General features: G+C 45.1%; 1 protein-coding gene across 1 annotated transcript in view; it reads right to left on the minus strand.

The window, feature by feature from the left end:
• Positions 1-16,581, minus strand: part of LOC126259616 (kalirin) — a 1,784,965-nt gene that overhangs the window by 1,721,233 nt on the left and 47,151 nt on the right. The gene's annotated exons all lie outside the window — the stretch shown is intronic.

Below are 16,581 nucleotides of genomic sequence, written 5' to 3' on the forward strand. Positions count from 1 at the left end.
TGTGTGTGGGGGGGGGGGGCGGGTGGTTCTGTACACTACATATTTATAACAAATTCTTCACTATTTCAGGCCGTGCGGTTCTAGGCGCTTCAATCTGGAACCGCTAACCGCTACGGTCGCAGGTTCGAATCCTGCCTCGGGCATGGATGTGTGTGATGTCCTTAGGTTAGTTAGGTTTAAGTAGTTCTAAGTTCTAGGGTACTGATGACCACAGATGTTAAGTGCCATAGTGCTCAGAGCCATTTGAACCATTTTTTTTCTCTATTTCAGAGATACATTTATATGTTATCATTCGTTATTAGGTTCAATTACAATTAAATAGGCCGATTCTCATACCATTCTTTGCTGTAAGGCCCCATCAACAGAAGGAACTTTAGCTACAAGATGGGGAAAAACGACCGACAACTAATGTAACCAATAACAAATGTAAGCGTGAACTGCTGTCTGAAGATGGACCTTTCCGTTCGAAATCGGTAACGGTACTGTTTGGGTAAATAAATTGGATTATTAAGAGTAGCTGGTTGTTTTTTTCTTCTTTGCGAGAATCACCATGTACTGGGTGTTTATAATGAAAAGTGCAACTACTCACAGGGTTCCAGTATGGGTTGTTATTATCTTACGGCAGTGAAACTTTATGCACATTCTAATATGTTAATGGGCAGTCGAATTACGCTGGAAAAAAATTGGTTCAAATTTTGGCCACCAGCGGCAAATCTGGCGCCGTGAATACAAGTAATACGTACAGAAATTTTTCCCTATGTAACGGATTAGGAACGGAACGTGGACAAAAAGACCAAACAATTGAGAAAGGTATAATGTTCATTTTATTATTAGCCTCTGCTAACACAGTTTGTTCAATATGAGCAACGGAGATGGCGACGAGATGTTGTACAGCGCTTCAGTCTGGAACCGCGCGACCGCTACGGTCGCAAGTTCGAATCCTGCCTCGGGCATGGATGTGTGTGATGTCCTTAGGTTAGTTAGGTTTAAGTAGTCCTAAGTTCTAGGGGACTTATGACCACAGATGTTAAGTCCCATAGTGCTCAGAGCCATTTGAACCATTTGTACAGCGCCATATTTGTACCTGGTGGCCAAAACCGGAACTATTTTTATAATCGTAAATCGGTTCTGCATTACCGCATTAGAACAGCTACCAAATTTCGCTGCCATACGATAATTACAGCCCACACTGGACCTCCGTGAGTCGCTGCACTTGAATTATAACCACCCGGTATATTGCACACAGTCACGGCCTCAAAATGTCATTTTTCAACTGAACAGCATACAGTTTCCGTACTTGGAGAGCAGTGCCGCGTGCAGGACCACATTGGCTGCCAGTCGGTAACCAGTGATCGATTTAGATCACTCGCGAGTTCCGCTCCTATGTCCCCGTAAACATAACTCAGGGATTAAGTTCAGTTGAATGGGGATGCTATATTCTTAAGCGTACTGCCATTACATCGGTCATTTGACGTCTCTGGCAAACCTAGAAATTTTATTCAATAATCGTGTATCGCATGCGCAAAGGCCGTCCAGTGCAGTGGGTTGGACGGCAAGCTGCAGCCGGGAGCTCGCTACCACCTGTGGTGAGACCGGCAGGTAGGCGGTTGTGGGTTGCACGTGCCGGTCCCACCTTAAAGCTAATCAATAGAGCCCGCCGGACAGCGTGCCGCTCTGCCGCTGCGCCTCGCGACGAAATCCTCCCTATCCTTCTGTTGGGGCAGACAGCAAATACATACACTGGACCTCTCGTGCATCGCTTTGGCGGCAGCAAGACCATCCGTGTGCTCCTCCGGCGATCGTTTAACTGCCACACACCCTGAACAGCAGCCCACTTTACTGTATGATTGGTAAGAGGGTATGGTCGTTAAGCCGTAGGAAGATGCGTTCCATCTGGTGGTGGCCGATTCAAGCCCAGAAAGGGAAAAGAATCTGCACACATCCATGCCCGAGGCAGGATTCGAACCTGCGACCATAGCGATCGCGCGGTTCCAGACTGTAGCGCCTAGAACCGCTCGGCCACTCCGACAGGCCGTTCAAAAAGTCCAACACATTTCTTTTCTGAAAGCGGGTTGGTTTTGTTCAGCATTTCAATACACCATGCTATTCGCCACTCTTCTGGCTGCAAAATCCTATTTTTCAACATGATCTCCGTTCAACGCGACGGCATTACGCCAACTTGCTGGGAGGGCCTATATGCCCGCATGGTACCACTCGACTGGTCAACATCGGAGCCGACGTCTTGCTGCATCAACAACCTCCCCGTCATCAACGTAATGCTTCCCGTGGAGTGCAGCCTTCATTGGGCCTAACAGATGGAAGCCATTCTATGGATTGTCGTTTTGTATCCGGTTAGAAACGATGAACCAACGGATCATCGCCTGTGACCATGTTAGACGAAAAATTGTCATCATCAGCCTCGTAGCGCGCAAGCAATTCCGCACAGGCGTTCCTTCGTTGCACTTTATGGTCCTCTGTTAAGCAGCGAGGAACCGTGCGTCCACACACATCTGAGTACCCCAAGTGGTGGACGACTGTGTCAGCAATTCAACCAGAGACATCCAGTTGTTCAGTGATCCGCACATTCCAACACTGCACACTCGGGAGACCGGACAGGTTTGCGCCACCATGTTGCGATGACAGACGCCTCGGGAAAGAACTCACCGTGCTTTTGTTCACAGATAGGTCTCCCTAGACATTCTGCAAGCGCCTAGCGATGTATGCATGCTCTGGTTTCCCGCCAAAAGAAATCCAATGACAGCTCTCCGCTTGGAGCGCTCCTCCGTCACAGACGCCAGTTTGAAAGCGACCTATAGCGTCACCACCAATTGCTACTTCATGAAACTACAGGGACTGATGCGCGATTATTTCACCATGTCCCACACCAAATTTCGCATTATTTCAACAGAAATTGGCCGAAAAAAATGTGTTGCTTTACTTATTGAACGCGCGAAAAACGTAAAGAAATAAAACTAGCACATAACTGATGTCATTTCGTAGGAACCGTGATCCTTTTTTTGTAATAAACAAACACCGTCCAGATCACTTCTTTTATTACTGACTAACGGTTTTAATCTGCTCTGCAGTTCATCTTCGCCTCTAGCTGGAACAGGGGAAAAAGGCAACAACGGGGGCTGCACAATTAACAACACAATATTATTAAACCCATACATACCTGATGCTGCGAAGCGCAGTTTGTCAATTAACGTTAAATACAAGTGTTGAGGCCGCGCGGGGTAGCAGTGCGGTCTAGAGCGTCTTGTCACTGTTCGCGCGGCTCCGCCTGTCGGAGGTTCAAATCCTCCCTCGGGCATGGGTATGCGTGTTGTCCTTCCCGTAAGTTAGTTTAAGTTAGATTATGTAGTGCGTAAGCCTAGGGACCGATGACCTCAGCAGTTTGGTTCCTAGTCCTTACCACAAATTTACAATTACCAAGTGTTGTGGATGGGGTAAATTTTTTTATATATATATAGTCACGGAAAGTGAGCATACGTCATATGCTGGTACATAAAAAGAGCGTCAAAGAGATCCCTGCGTAATAAAATAAATAAATAATAAAATAAAAAATAATAGACATTATAATGAATTACACTGAAGCGCCAAAGAAACTGGTACAGGCATAAGTCTTCAAATATGGGGATAAGTAAACAGGCAGAATACGGCGCTGCGGTCGGCAATGCCTATATAAGACAACAAATGTCTGGCGCAGTTATTAGATCGGTCACTACTGCTGCAATGACAGGACATCAAGATTTGAGTGAGTTTGAACGTAGTCTTATTGTTGGCGCACGAGCGATAGGACACAGCATCTCCAAGGTAGCGATGAAGTGGGGATTTTCCCGTACGACCATTTCACGAGTGTGCCGTGAATATCACGAATCCGGTAAAACATCAAATCTCCGACATCACTGCGGCCGGAAAAAGATCCTACAAGAACGTGACCAACATCGACGGAAGAGAATCGTTCAACGTAACAGAAGCGCAACCATTCCGCAAAATTGCTGCAGATTTCAATTCTGGGGCATCAGCAAGTGTCAACGTGCGAACCATTCAACGAAACATCATCGTGTACCCTTGATCACTACACGAAACAAAGCTTTACGACTCGCCTGGGCCCTTCAAAATCGACATTGGACTGTTGATGACTGGAAACATGTTGCCTGGTCGGACGAGTCTCGTTTCCAATTGCGAGAGGATGGACGTATACGGGTATGGAGACAACCTCATGAATCCATGGAGGTTCAAGCTGGTGGAGGTTCTGTAACGGTGTGGGGCGTGTGGAGTTGGGGTGATATGGGTCCTCTGATACGTCTAGATACGACTCTGACAGTTGACACACATGTAAGCATCCTGTCTGATCAGCTGCAGTCATTCATGTCCATTGTGCATTCCGACGGACTTGGGCAATTCCAGCAGGACAACGACACCCCACACGTCCAGAATTGATACAGTGATCCAAGAACACTCTTCTGAGTTTAAAAACTTCCGCTGGCCATCACACTCCTCAGACATGAACATTAGTAAGCACATCTGGGATGCCTTGCAATGTGCTATTCAGAAGAGATGTCCATCCCTCGTACTCTTAAGGACTTATGGACAATCCGGAAGGTTAATCGTGTCAATTCCCTCCAGCACTACTTCAGACATTAGTCGAGTCAATGCCACGTCGTTGTTGCAGCATTTCTGCGTTCTCGCGGGGGCCCTACACGATATTAGGCAGGTGTAATAGTTTGTTTGGCTCTTCAGTGTAATTTCTGTATCCATGGTGTGTTATACAATAAATGATTAAATTGCCTAAAAATGTCACTAATAACCTCACAGTACATCGCACATTTTCGTTCTTGCTTGTGTAGTTTAAAAGATAGTGTACAATTAACAAATGTTTCTAATCAGCATAAAAAATTACGCACACCCAATTTTGTTCTTAATTCTGCAACCTCCGATGATGGTGTTTCTAATATCGTACTTTTGTAATTTTTACAGTTGTTGCCTCTTTTTCCTGTTCCGACTAGACCTGAAGATGATCTGCTGCGCAAATTGAAACCGACAGTCAGGAGTAAAAGAAGTGATCCAGACGGTTTTGACAAAATGATGAACATGAGTCTGCTGAAAGCTAGGGAAAGGTTAATCTTCTCTGAATACGTCTACGGAATGAATGAAAACAGGCTAATGAAATAAATTTTATTCTATTTCTGGAGAACGGTGAAGCTAAAATGCGTATATCGAATAAGTATTAAATATGGGTCACTGAATAAAACTGGGGAGAAAAGATATTTCCAGCACAACTTGACCAAAGGAAGGGGTCGGTTGGTAGGACACATCGTAAGGCGTCAAGGAACTGTCAGTTTTGTAATTGGTGGAAGTGCAGAGGTAAAAATTAGAACGAGACCACGGCTTGAATACAGCAGGCCGGACTTAATGGAAGTAGGCTGCAAAAGTCATGCAGAAATGAAGAGGATTGCACAGAACGAACCAGCGTGGAAGGCTGTAGGAAACCAGTATTCGGACTGGCCCCTACAATAACAGCCTTAGTAACTGGTTAAAGAAATGCGCTGTACAGTAACGCGTCAAACTGAGATGCGACCTTACAACAGAATAGAAAGCATCAGATATTGAAGTAATGTGTATTACGCTTCGGTATCTGTGTAGATAACTTGGAAAGGTAATTTAGAATAACGGAAACACGATGACAGAACATGTATGAATGAAAAAAGGGTACCAAAAAGGTTTTGAAATGTACTAAATGTTAGTCAAGTAAATTCCATATTTATTCTTACAATATAGCTTGTAAGGCCACCGGTTTCATCTTTACCGCTGTGGTAAGATAAAACAGTCGGCGCGAAAATAAATTCTCTCGCAGCGAACGAAAAGCGGTGGTGCGGAGGGTAATTCGCCTGACCTGCTCGGAAAACGTGCCTCAGCGACATTCCCAACAAGCAGCGAAAGCACTCCATCACTCCATCGTTAGCGAGGGCACAGTTACTTCGCGTTTAGAGAAAGTCACAAACCTTTTACCGCCAGGCCGGAGAGTTCTGCCGCGGAGTGTTCCATAAATTCTCCGGTGACGCACAATATCGGAGATCCCCAGAGCTGGCGCCTGCCCCAATCTCTTCCGCCTTCCTCCCAATATTCCGCAGACGTGTCGCATGAGAGGGTAATGAGGCTCTGCCTTTGTGGGGTCGCATTACGGAGCTGCAGTTTCCCGTAAGACAATTTATACCGAGAGTAAGGCTGGAGTCACCTGAATGGCGCATCAGGGAGATGGAGAGAGAATCTTTTTCATTTCTCTTTCGTCACAACGCAGCTTTCCATCAGTGGCAAGCTCACTGGAGACTGAGTGCTGTATCCGTTACCAAAATGGGGGTGTAAAGCCATGTCCTTCTTCGACAGCTTAGCCAAGTATCTGGCTGGAACGGCTCGTTATCACTTGACATGCGTTTAAATCAAGAGCCGCCGAATTGTGTGCGCAGCGTTTTAGCAATGTCTTATTTTCTCCCGATGTAATGAGAGTAATTGTTATCGGGATGAATATTTCCCTCTGCTTTTTTTTTCATAGGAGATTACAGTTGTGTGTAGTATCGAGATTCGAACCCTTGTCCTTGACTTTAGCTGCCAGTGCTCTCACCGAATCAGAAGTAGTTCCTTTCAACCCTGGCGATGGAAGACATTTTCGTGTCCTTGACCTGAATTAAATTCCAAACCTCTCCGCACGATCTAGAAGAGTGACGGGGTACGATTGGCGGAGTTGGCAGCCGTCTGTTGGGGACGTTAAGTCCAACGGACGCGTTGATATTCGGGAGTAGTAGTCTATGCGCCGGCATTAAGAGTCACTCTTTCCCTTCTCTTTCATCGTCATCGGCACCACAAACGCAACAGTAAATCTATACGTTCTCATCACAGTCACCTATTCTCAATAAATATACTTAAGAGCAACTGTCGCACTTTGTGAAAAAAAAGTGATAATGTGTGCGAGAAGTAAAACCTTTAAAATTAGACGGTTGAAGCTACCCTTCACAGTATCTCAGCCAACCATGTCAGTCGATTCTTTGTTTCTTTTAACCGCCAACACTGAGCTGAAGTACAATCTAGGACTGGACAAGGACGATGGAAGGAATCAGCTGTCGTCTCTCGCCTCTCGAAGGAACGCCTTATGTGATGAAGAGAGTCAAAAAATATCCTAAATTAGGATGTCCGAGTGTGCATTGTTAACTCCACTCCAACATAGAGACCAACGGCATGAACACTACTGCCCGTCGAGCAATAGTTTCGAAAGACTTCTCAATTCACGCTGACAATTCGAATTATTTATAATTACCTAAGGAACACCACAAAAATATTTGCAACACCATGTTCTTAGTGAATTGTCTATAGTCCTTAGCTCAACTCGTCAAAGTAGCATTATATGCTACACGACTATCTAAAAAAAAAACTAGCCTCAAACGTGTTTTCGGTATATCGTGACAATGTAACCTTAACAATAGCGAGATACCGGAAAGCAATGCACAAGACGGATTTTAAGTCCAACAAAACCGCAAAACAGGTCAGTTGTGAAAGTAGGAATTAAAAGAACGTCGCATAATAATACAAACATCAAAAAATGTTCTGCATCACCCCGGTTCCCAAAACTCCTGGAGATAGACGTTGACTGTGGATATTGTACCACAGACACAGTCGTTCTGACTGTTCACAGTTGTCACTAAACCCGCCCAAAGATGTAAACAACCATGCATGAGCAGCGCTTATTAGACGGAGGGGGTCCGACAGCCGATCACTTCCACTCATTCCACCAGTAAGGAGGTACACGGCTCGTGTTGTCTGGAGTTCAACCACGCCTAGATGGTCAATACGACGGTTCGAGCGCGTCCGCATTGTTACTTTGTGCCAGGAAGGGCTATCAACAAGGGAAGTGTCCAGGCGTCTCGGAGTGAACCAATACGATGTTGTTCGGACATGAAGGAGATACAGAGAGACAAGAATTGTCAATGACATGCCTCGCTCAGGCCGCCCAAGGGCTACTACTGCAGTGGATGACCGCTACCTACGAATTATGGCTCGGAGGAACGCTGACAGCACCGCCACCACATTGAATAATGCTTTTCGTACAGCCACAGGACGTCGTGTTACGACTCAAACTGTGCGCAATAGATTGCATGAAGCTCAACTTCCCTCCCGACGTCCATGGCGAGGTCCATCTTTGCAACCACGATACCATGCAGCGCTGAACAGATGGGCCCAACAACATGCCAAATGGACCGATCAGGATTGGAATCACGTTCTCTTCACCGATGACTGTCGCGTATGCCTTCAATTAGACAATCGTCGGAACCGTATTTCGAGGCAACCCGGTCAGGGTGAACGCCTTAAACACACTGACCAACGAATGCAGCAAGGTAGAGGTTCCCTGCTGTTTTGGGGTGGCATTATGTGGGGCCGACGTACGCCGCTAGTGGTCATGGAGGGCGTCGGAACGGCTGTACGATAAATAAATGCCATCTTCCGACCGTTAGTACAGCCATATCGGCAGAATATTGGCGACGCATTCTTCTTTATGGACGACAATTCGCGCCCCCATCGTGCACATCTTTTGAATGACTTCCTTCAGAATAATGACATCCCTCGACTAGAGCGGCCAGCATGTTCTCCACACATGAACCCTATCGAACATGCCTGGGATAGATTGAAAAGGGCTGTTTCTGGACGACGTGATCCACCAACCTCTCTGAGGGATCTACGCAGAATCGCCGTTGAAGAGTGGGACAATTTGGACCAACAGTGCCTTGATGAACTTGTGGATAGTATGCCACGACAAATGCAGGCATGCATCAATGCAAGAGGACGTGCTACTACGTATTAGAGGTACCGGTGTGTACAGCAATCTGGATCACCACCTCTGAAGGTCTCGCTGTATGGTGGTACAACATGCAATGTGTGGTTCTCATGAGCAATAAATAGGGCGGAAATGATGTTTATGTTCAATTTTCTGTACAGATTCCGGAATTCACGGAACCGAGGTGATGCAAAACTTTTTTTGTGTGTGTGTATTTTGTGCACGAATTAAGGGTTTCATTACAATCTGAGCGTGTTTAGTTCTGCAGGTGGTTTATGAATAATGTCGTGTCGGTACAGTTCGATCCTCAGGTCTCTATTTCTTCGGATGTGGCTTGATTCATCATGTCCAGGTATATGAAATCAAAAACGCGCCCTTACATATTAGAATATCCTCACTAGTACTTTGAAGAGGCTTCTGCATAATATACGATTAATGTTTGCTGCGCAATTCCGAGCTAGTTTTCCGTTAGTCACATTGTATTACGAGTAAGACATACCAGAGTTCAACGCGAGTGTTGCATCAGCTGAAGGAGAGTCAAACGTTAAGGAGCTAGAACGGAAACTCCGACGACAGGAGGAGCAGATGGCGCACTCCTGGAACAGGGGAGCACTTCGGAAGCCACAGGAGAGTCCGCTTCATCGCCTAGTCTAGAAGCACTTAGGCAGGCGGACTTCGTCGTTGAGAGGGTGCACCGTGTAATTAACTAGAGCAACACAAACGAACTAAAAGCCGCGGCGATTAGGCTTGCGGAAGCAGCAATGAAAAGTTAATCGAACCTATTTCGAGATCATTCAAACAAATGCTCTCAGAGGAAATAGAAAGCTGAATTACGGCAGTATTTCATGGCACATATAATACAAATGCTGTACCAACGAACTCGGTTCGCTGCCAGAAACAACTACAGAACCGACGTAACAAATGGTTCAAATGGCTCTGAGCGCTATGGGACTTTACATCTGAGATAATCCGTACCCTTGAACTTAGAACTACTTAAACCTAACTAACTTAAGGACATCACACACATTCATGCCCGAGGCAGGATTCGAAACCGCGACCGTAGCGGTCACGCGGTTCCAGACTGAAGCGCCTAGAACCGCACGGCCACACGGGCCGGCCCGAAATAACTGAAAGGCGCATTTCGACAGCAAAAAAATTTGCAACCATCAGTCGTCTTTACACCACCAGTAAAAATCAATGCATGAATCACATCCAATACAATTTCCCATGAGCAAGATGGGACCCTGGATTTTACATGGTGTTTTCTTCCCTGTTCCGCACACATTTTCAGTGAACAAAAACGGCAGATGCTTATTGCCTAGCGCTGTTTCGTTCCTTAGTATCTCACGAATTATATAACAATGCAGGCTTCTTGGTAACTATTTACATGGTCTCAGTACAGCAGTATGGATTTATACATCACTAATTATCGCGTAACGTACGACTGGATTATCCTAGCTACACATTTTGCGTGCATTTGTCTATTTGTTTTTTATGTTGCTGAAAACAATGGCGGCGTACTTTCCTGAATGTTCATAGGTACTATAACGATCATACTGAATACTGAACTTCTATTACATGAAAGAAAATATTAAGGAACACGAAAGGCGACACTATTTTTAAACAAATACACAACTGAAATTAGAAGGCAGTAACTCCAATGGGTTATAATTTGGCATCACACGTAGCTAAAATTTTTTCTTACTGTAGGACCTGCGATAATTGGAAGTGATGGCTCCTAAAACGTCTTCTTAGGGAATGATTGTTTGACTCCAGTTATAATCGGTACAAACAAAACTGAAAGTATTAAAATTGTCTCTCTCTCGTACTAATCAGATTTAAAATAACGTTAAGTTGATGGTAAGTGCGGCAAATATACTCCGACTAAAAGCTCGAGCCCCCAAAAACAGTGGTTGCTAAGCACACGATATACGTAAATTATCTAGCAAAAGCAGGCGGTAATCACAGCTAAAATTAATCAAAATCAAAGTTTACACTACGCAATAATCTCAAGTGCCGATCAGTGAGGAAAACAACCACAGACCCACTGGGAAACTGTTAAAAATCATACTCAGTGCAAATAACTAAGTTCACTCTCAAAAATACAAGTTCTGTTGAACAATCGGCAAAGTCTTTACTGCTGCAAAATATCTCTAAGCCCCCAATCAACTAACGGCCGGAAAGTTTCGATCACCGAAAAGCGTGCAGCCTATCACTGCTCAAGACTGGCAAAGGTCTTGCCTCTTGCAATACGTCCCAAACAACCTGAAGCAGTAAGATGACCGCCGTTCTCTTAAGCCCTCGGAACACCCATCCCCCAGCATCTCTTACAACTTTTTATATACAAATGCAGTTAACCGTCTGAATGCGCCACTAGAAGCGCGCTAAAAATCTAAACGAAACTTACATATTATACTTAATGCTACGCGCAGAAGTTTGACCACAAATTAATTGTAGACAACTGCAATATTTAACACCAATAATCAAAATAGTTCATGATCTCTGTGCCTTCACTAGTTACAGTACAGACGTGACTGGCGCCTCCACTTACACGTATTTGCCTGCTCTTTCCACTGACGCAATATAAATTAACATAGCTTTAATCAATTTCGAATTACGGTCGAAATTACGCAAATATATAAACAATTAATTAAATATGATAAAAATATAAATGTTACGAACTAAATGTTGTAAGTGATATGTAACAACATATGTCAACACATAGTGTCTTGCTATAAGTGTAGTTGTCTTGGATAAAATGAAATGCCGATTTTGATCAGAAGTTCAATTAAAATGTGTCTTACACGTTAATTGGCTCTGAGCACTATGGGACTTAACTTCTGAGGTCATCAGTCCCCTAGAACTTAGAACTACTTAAACCTAACTAACCTAAGGACATCACACACTTCCATGCCCGAGGCAGGATTCGAACCTGCGACCGTAGCGGTCACGCGGTTCCAGACTCTAGCGCCTCGAACCGCTCGGCCACCCCGGCCCGCAAAGGTTAATTAATTACTTTCATGAGAAATGTGAATAGCTGAGCCAATGTACATCGATTAGCACTACAAACTGACATTTCGTTCTCTTTTAAGTAACAAAAATTGTGAAAGCTGTTAATTACCAGTTAAACAAATATCCTCGGCGCTGTATCTTGCAACACACGTTATCTCCACGGCATATCTGTATATCAGCAAAATCGTCTTTAGTTTCTCTTGAATATGACATACCATGCTTTACTGTATCTACAATAGTTTGCGCTGCTCATGCACAAACGTGAGCCAGTCACTGCACGTCTAGTTGCGCCACTGGCGTGCAGATTCCAGCCTCCCTCGTCGATGAACAGCCGTCAGCACGGGTGCATGAGTCAGACGCCTCCTTTGCGAATGCCCACACGCAACAATGTTTGCTAAACGGTCATTGAGGAGACTCTACCATTTGTGCACGCTTAGGGGCGGATCTGACGTCATGTTTACATCTAAATCTACATACATACTCCGCAATCCACCATACGGTGCGTGGCGGAGGGTACCTCGTACCACAACTAGCATCTTCTCTCCCTGTTCCACTCCCAAACAGAACGAGGGAAAAATGACTGCCTGTATGCCTCTGTACGAGCCCTAATCTCTCTTATCTTATCTTTGTGGTCTTCCCGCAAAATATAAGTTGGCGGCAGTAAAACTGTACTGCAGTCAGCCTCAAATGCTGGTTCTCTAAATTTCCTCAGTAGCGATTCACGAAAAGAACGCCTCCTTTCAAAAATGGCTCTGAGCACTATGGGACTTAACATCTTTGGTCATCAGTCCCCTAGAACTTAGAACTACTTAAACCAAACTAACCTAAGGACATCACAAACATCCATGCCCGAGGCAGGATTCGAACCTGCGACCGTAGCGGTCGCGCGGCTCCGGACTGAGCGCCTAGAACCCCGAGACCACCGCGGCCGGCACGCCTCCTTTCCTCCAGAGACTCCCACCCGAGTTCCTGAAGCATTTCCGTAACACTCGCGTGATGATCAAACCTACCAATAACAAATCTAACAGCCCGCCTCTGAATCGCTTCTATGTCCTCCCTCAATGCGACCTGATAGGGATCCCAAACGCTCGAGCAGTACTCAAGAATAGGTCGTATTAGTGTTTTATAAGCGGTCTCCTTTACAGATGAACCACATCTTCCCAAAATTCTACCAATGAACCGAAGACGACTATCCGCCTTCCCCACAACTGCCATTACATGCTTGTCCACTTCATATCGCTCTGCAATGTTACGCCCAAATATCTAATCGACGTGACTGTGTCAAGCGCTACACTACTAATGGAGTATTCAAACATTACGGAATTCTTTTTCCTATTCATTTGCATTAATTTACATTTATCTATATTTAGAGTTAGCTGCCATTCTTTACACCAATCACAAATCCTGTCCAAGTCATCTTGTATCCTCCTACAGTCACTCAACGACGACACCTTCCCGTACACCACAGCATCATCAGCAAACAGCCGTACATTGCTATCTACCCTATCCAAAAGATCATTTATGCAGACAGAAAATAAAAGCGGGCCTACCACACTTCCCTGGGACACTCCAGATGATACCCTCACCTCCGATGAACATGTCCAGAGCATTCAAATCTGATAGGAGCACGTACGGTCCTCTAACCTAGCTTCTCTGCCCAGCCACACCGTCTTTACATGTCCACCAGATATCCACCAGAGGCGTGCTCCTCTGCCTCTCGTGGCACAGAGCGCGCTAACCAGACGCGCTGTCCGATCAAAAGTAATCACCAACATTCAGATATGACAAGTCGTGAAGTAGACCCCATGTAAACAGGATATTGTTCAGTTCAACACGATCCAGTCACATTAATGTGATCACATGTCAAAAGTCTCAATAACCACGTTTTGCAGCGTGGGCGAACAGAAGAGAGTCAGTAAGGTTCTAGGAATTACTGACAGGGATACGGAGCAATGCTGACTCCTGTGCCGTGGCCAGCTGCACTACGTTTTTCGGTTCAGAATCCATGGAGCAAACAGCCCAATTGAGGTGGTCCCACAGATTCTCCATGGGTTTCAGTCTGGGGAGATTGGTGGCCAAGATAGTACGATAAACGCACGTAGACTGCAAGCTGCGTGACACGTTGCATTGTTCTGCTGGTAGATGCCAACGTGCCGAGGTAAAAACAAACTGCATGTAGGGGTGCCATTGGCTCCAAAGGCTGGATGCATAATTGCGTTGATCCCTTCTCCCTTCCAGAACAACGAGATCACACAGGCAACACCACGAAAACATTCCCCAGATCATAGCGCTCTCTCCTTCGGCGTAGACTTTTCCGCCGTTTGTTGCAGTGCCGTAGACACCAACGGCCATCTGTCCGATGGAGCATAAAACGTGATTCTTTTGAGAAGGCCACCTAACGCCACTCACTGGACGTCTAGTTGCGCCACTGGCGTGCAGATTCCAGCCTTCCTCGACGATGAACAGCCGTCAGCACGGGTGCATGAATCAGACGCCTCCTTTGCGAATGCCCACACGCAACAATGTTTACTAAACGGTCATTGAGGAGACTCTATTGCTAACCCCTTAGTTCATCTGCGCGGTCAGCTGCTCGAAAGTTGGATGTCTGTTCGCCCGTACACATCTCCCCAGCTGTCATTGAACTCTGTCATCTATGGCCCGTTGTGCACCAAAGTTGCCTCGGCGCCAATTTTGGATAGCACCTTTTTGCCATGCACGGTATGTTTTAATCACAGCGGCAGGCGAACTGATTACAAACGTAGCTCTTTCAGAAATTCGTGTAGAAACGACGATCTTTCGGAAATGCTTCCACCCTTGGTCCAATAGCCAATAATCGTGTCCTTTCGAACGTCAGATAAATCGCTCCGTCTTCGCTTTACGTCAAAGACCAAATTGTTCAACGCGTCCTCCCTTACACGCTTTATATATCCTCCAATGGTAGTGCTGCCGCCTGGCGTCTATGGGTGGTCATTGCACTTTGACGTCGCACATAGGCGGTGATAACATTAATGTGGCCGGACTGTCTATGTAGGAAGGGAACGCACCAGAACTTCGATGCGAACTACTTTGATAACCATCAGATTTCTCTGGCAGCTGCCTTGGCAGGTATACTTGAGAAAACGTCTGAATGCTTTACTTTTTACCTCTTTTATATACAGGGTGATTCACGAAGATATGCAAATATTTGAATGTGTTATCTTACAAGTAAAACTAAAGAAAAAATTCATATAAACATGGATCAGAAAGGTTCAAATGGCTCTGAGCACTATGGGACTTAACTGCTGCGGTCATCAGTCCCCTAGAACTTAGAACTACTTAAACCTAACTAACATCACACACATCCATGCCCGAGGCAGGATTCGAAACTGCGACCGTAGCGGTCGCGCGGTTAGAGGCTGTAGCGCCTAGAACCGCTCGGCTACTCCGGGCGACAAACATAGATCCCCAAATGCTTAATTACGGAGTTACAGCTAATAAAAGAATTTGCCTAAAATTTAGCAACTTCGTTAATATGAAGCTATCCCAATACTGCACGAGGTTAAAGTAAAGCACGATTTCCATTTATTTCTGGCGAATCTAATAAAACATGCCCTAGACGTGTAGCTGCAGTAGTTTTCCACAACATCCAGAGAAGCAAAGATTATTGTACAAGTAATTTTTTTTTACTTTCCATTAAGAATGTAGAATCGTTTCTGTCATTGTTAGCAACCGTTAGTGAGTTGTTTCAATCGTTTCCTGAGCTTGAACTGAGTTAGTTTCCTGCATTGTTCAGTGACAGAACATAATAACAACAGTGTATTTAAGTGAAACCAAATAGTAACTTTTCAGTTTGTAGATTATTTATGAAATAGGGATGCCTTTCAAATTTAAGACATAGGAATACGCCGATATGGTGTTTCTTTATGGCAAAAGTGATGCTAATGCTACGGCTGCAGTTAACGAGTGTCGCGTACGTTATCCAACTCGGAGCTATAGTGGAGTATATCGAATGTTACGGGAGACAGATTCTCTACCTAGAGTTCATAATCAGTGCGAGCACTCGATACGTGAAGGCGATGATGAGGATATTATGGATGCCGTTCAACGTAGCCCGCGTACCAGTACACGACGTATCTCTCAACGATTAGGCATTTCACTATCTAAGGTATGGCGTACACTGAAGTACAATAATCTGTATCCTTACCATAAACAAAAAGTGCGTAACTTACATCCGGGAGATCCTGCCCTTCGCTTGGAGTAGTGCAACTGGTTAAATACTAATCGGCAGTTACACAAATACATTTTATTTACTGATGAGGCACAGTTTACTTGAGATGGTATAAACAATTAACGTAACGAGCACGTACGGTCTGAAGCAACCCCATATGCAACAGTGGAACGCAATTTCCAGCAGCGATTTAGCATAAATGTGTGCTGTGGTATAATCAACACACACTCTATTGGAACATTCATTTTCCCAGAACGTCTAACTGGCGAGACGTACTTACAATTCCTTCAAGAAGAAATGCCCCGTTTGCTCGAAGATGTTCCACTTGCTACGCGATCGTAAATGTATTTTCAACATGACGGAGAGCTTCCACATTTCACCAACGCCGTTACGACACATTTAAATGAACATTCTCTCCAGAAATTGACTGGTTGTGGTGCTACACGTCTGTGACCACTCTGATCGCCCGATTTAACACCAACGGATTTTTGTGTATGGAGATGGATGGAAGACATAGTTTATGAGAACAAAGTCA

This window comes from Schistocerca nitens, chromosome 5 (genome assembly GCF_023898315.1).
Source record: "Schistocerca nitens isolate TAMUIC-IGC-003100 chromosome 5, iqSchNite1.1, whole genome shotgun sequence".
In the NCBI taxonomy this organism is placed as follows: Eukaryota; Metazoa; Arthropoda; class Insecta; order Orthoptera; family Acrididae; genus Schistocerca; species Schistocerca nitens.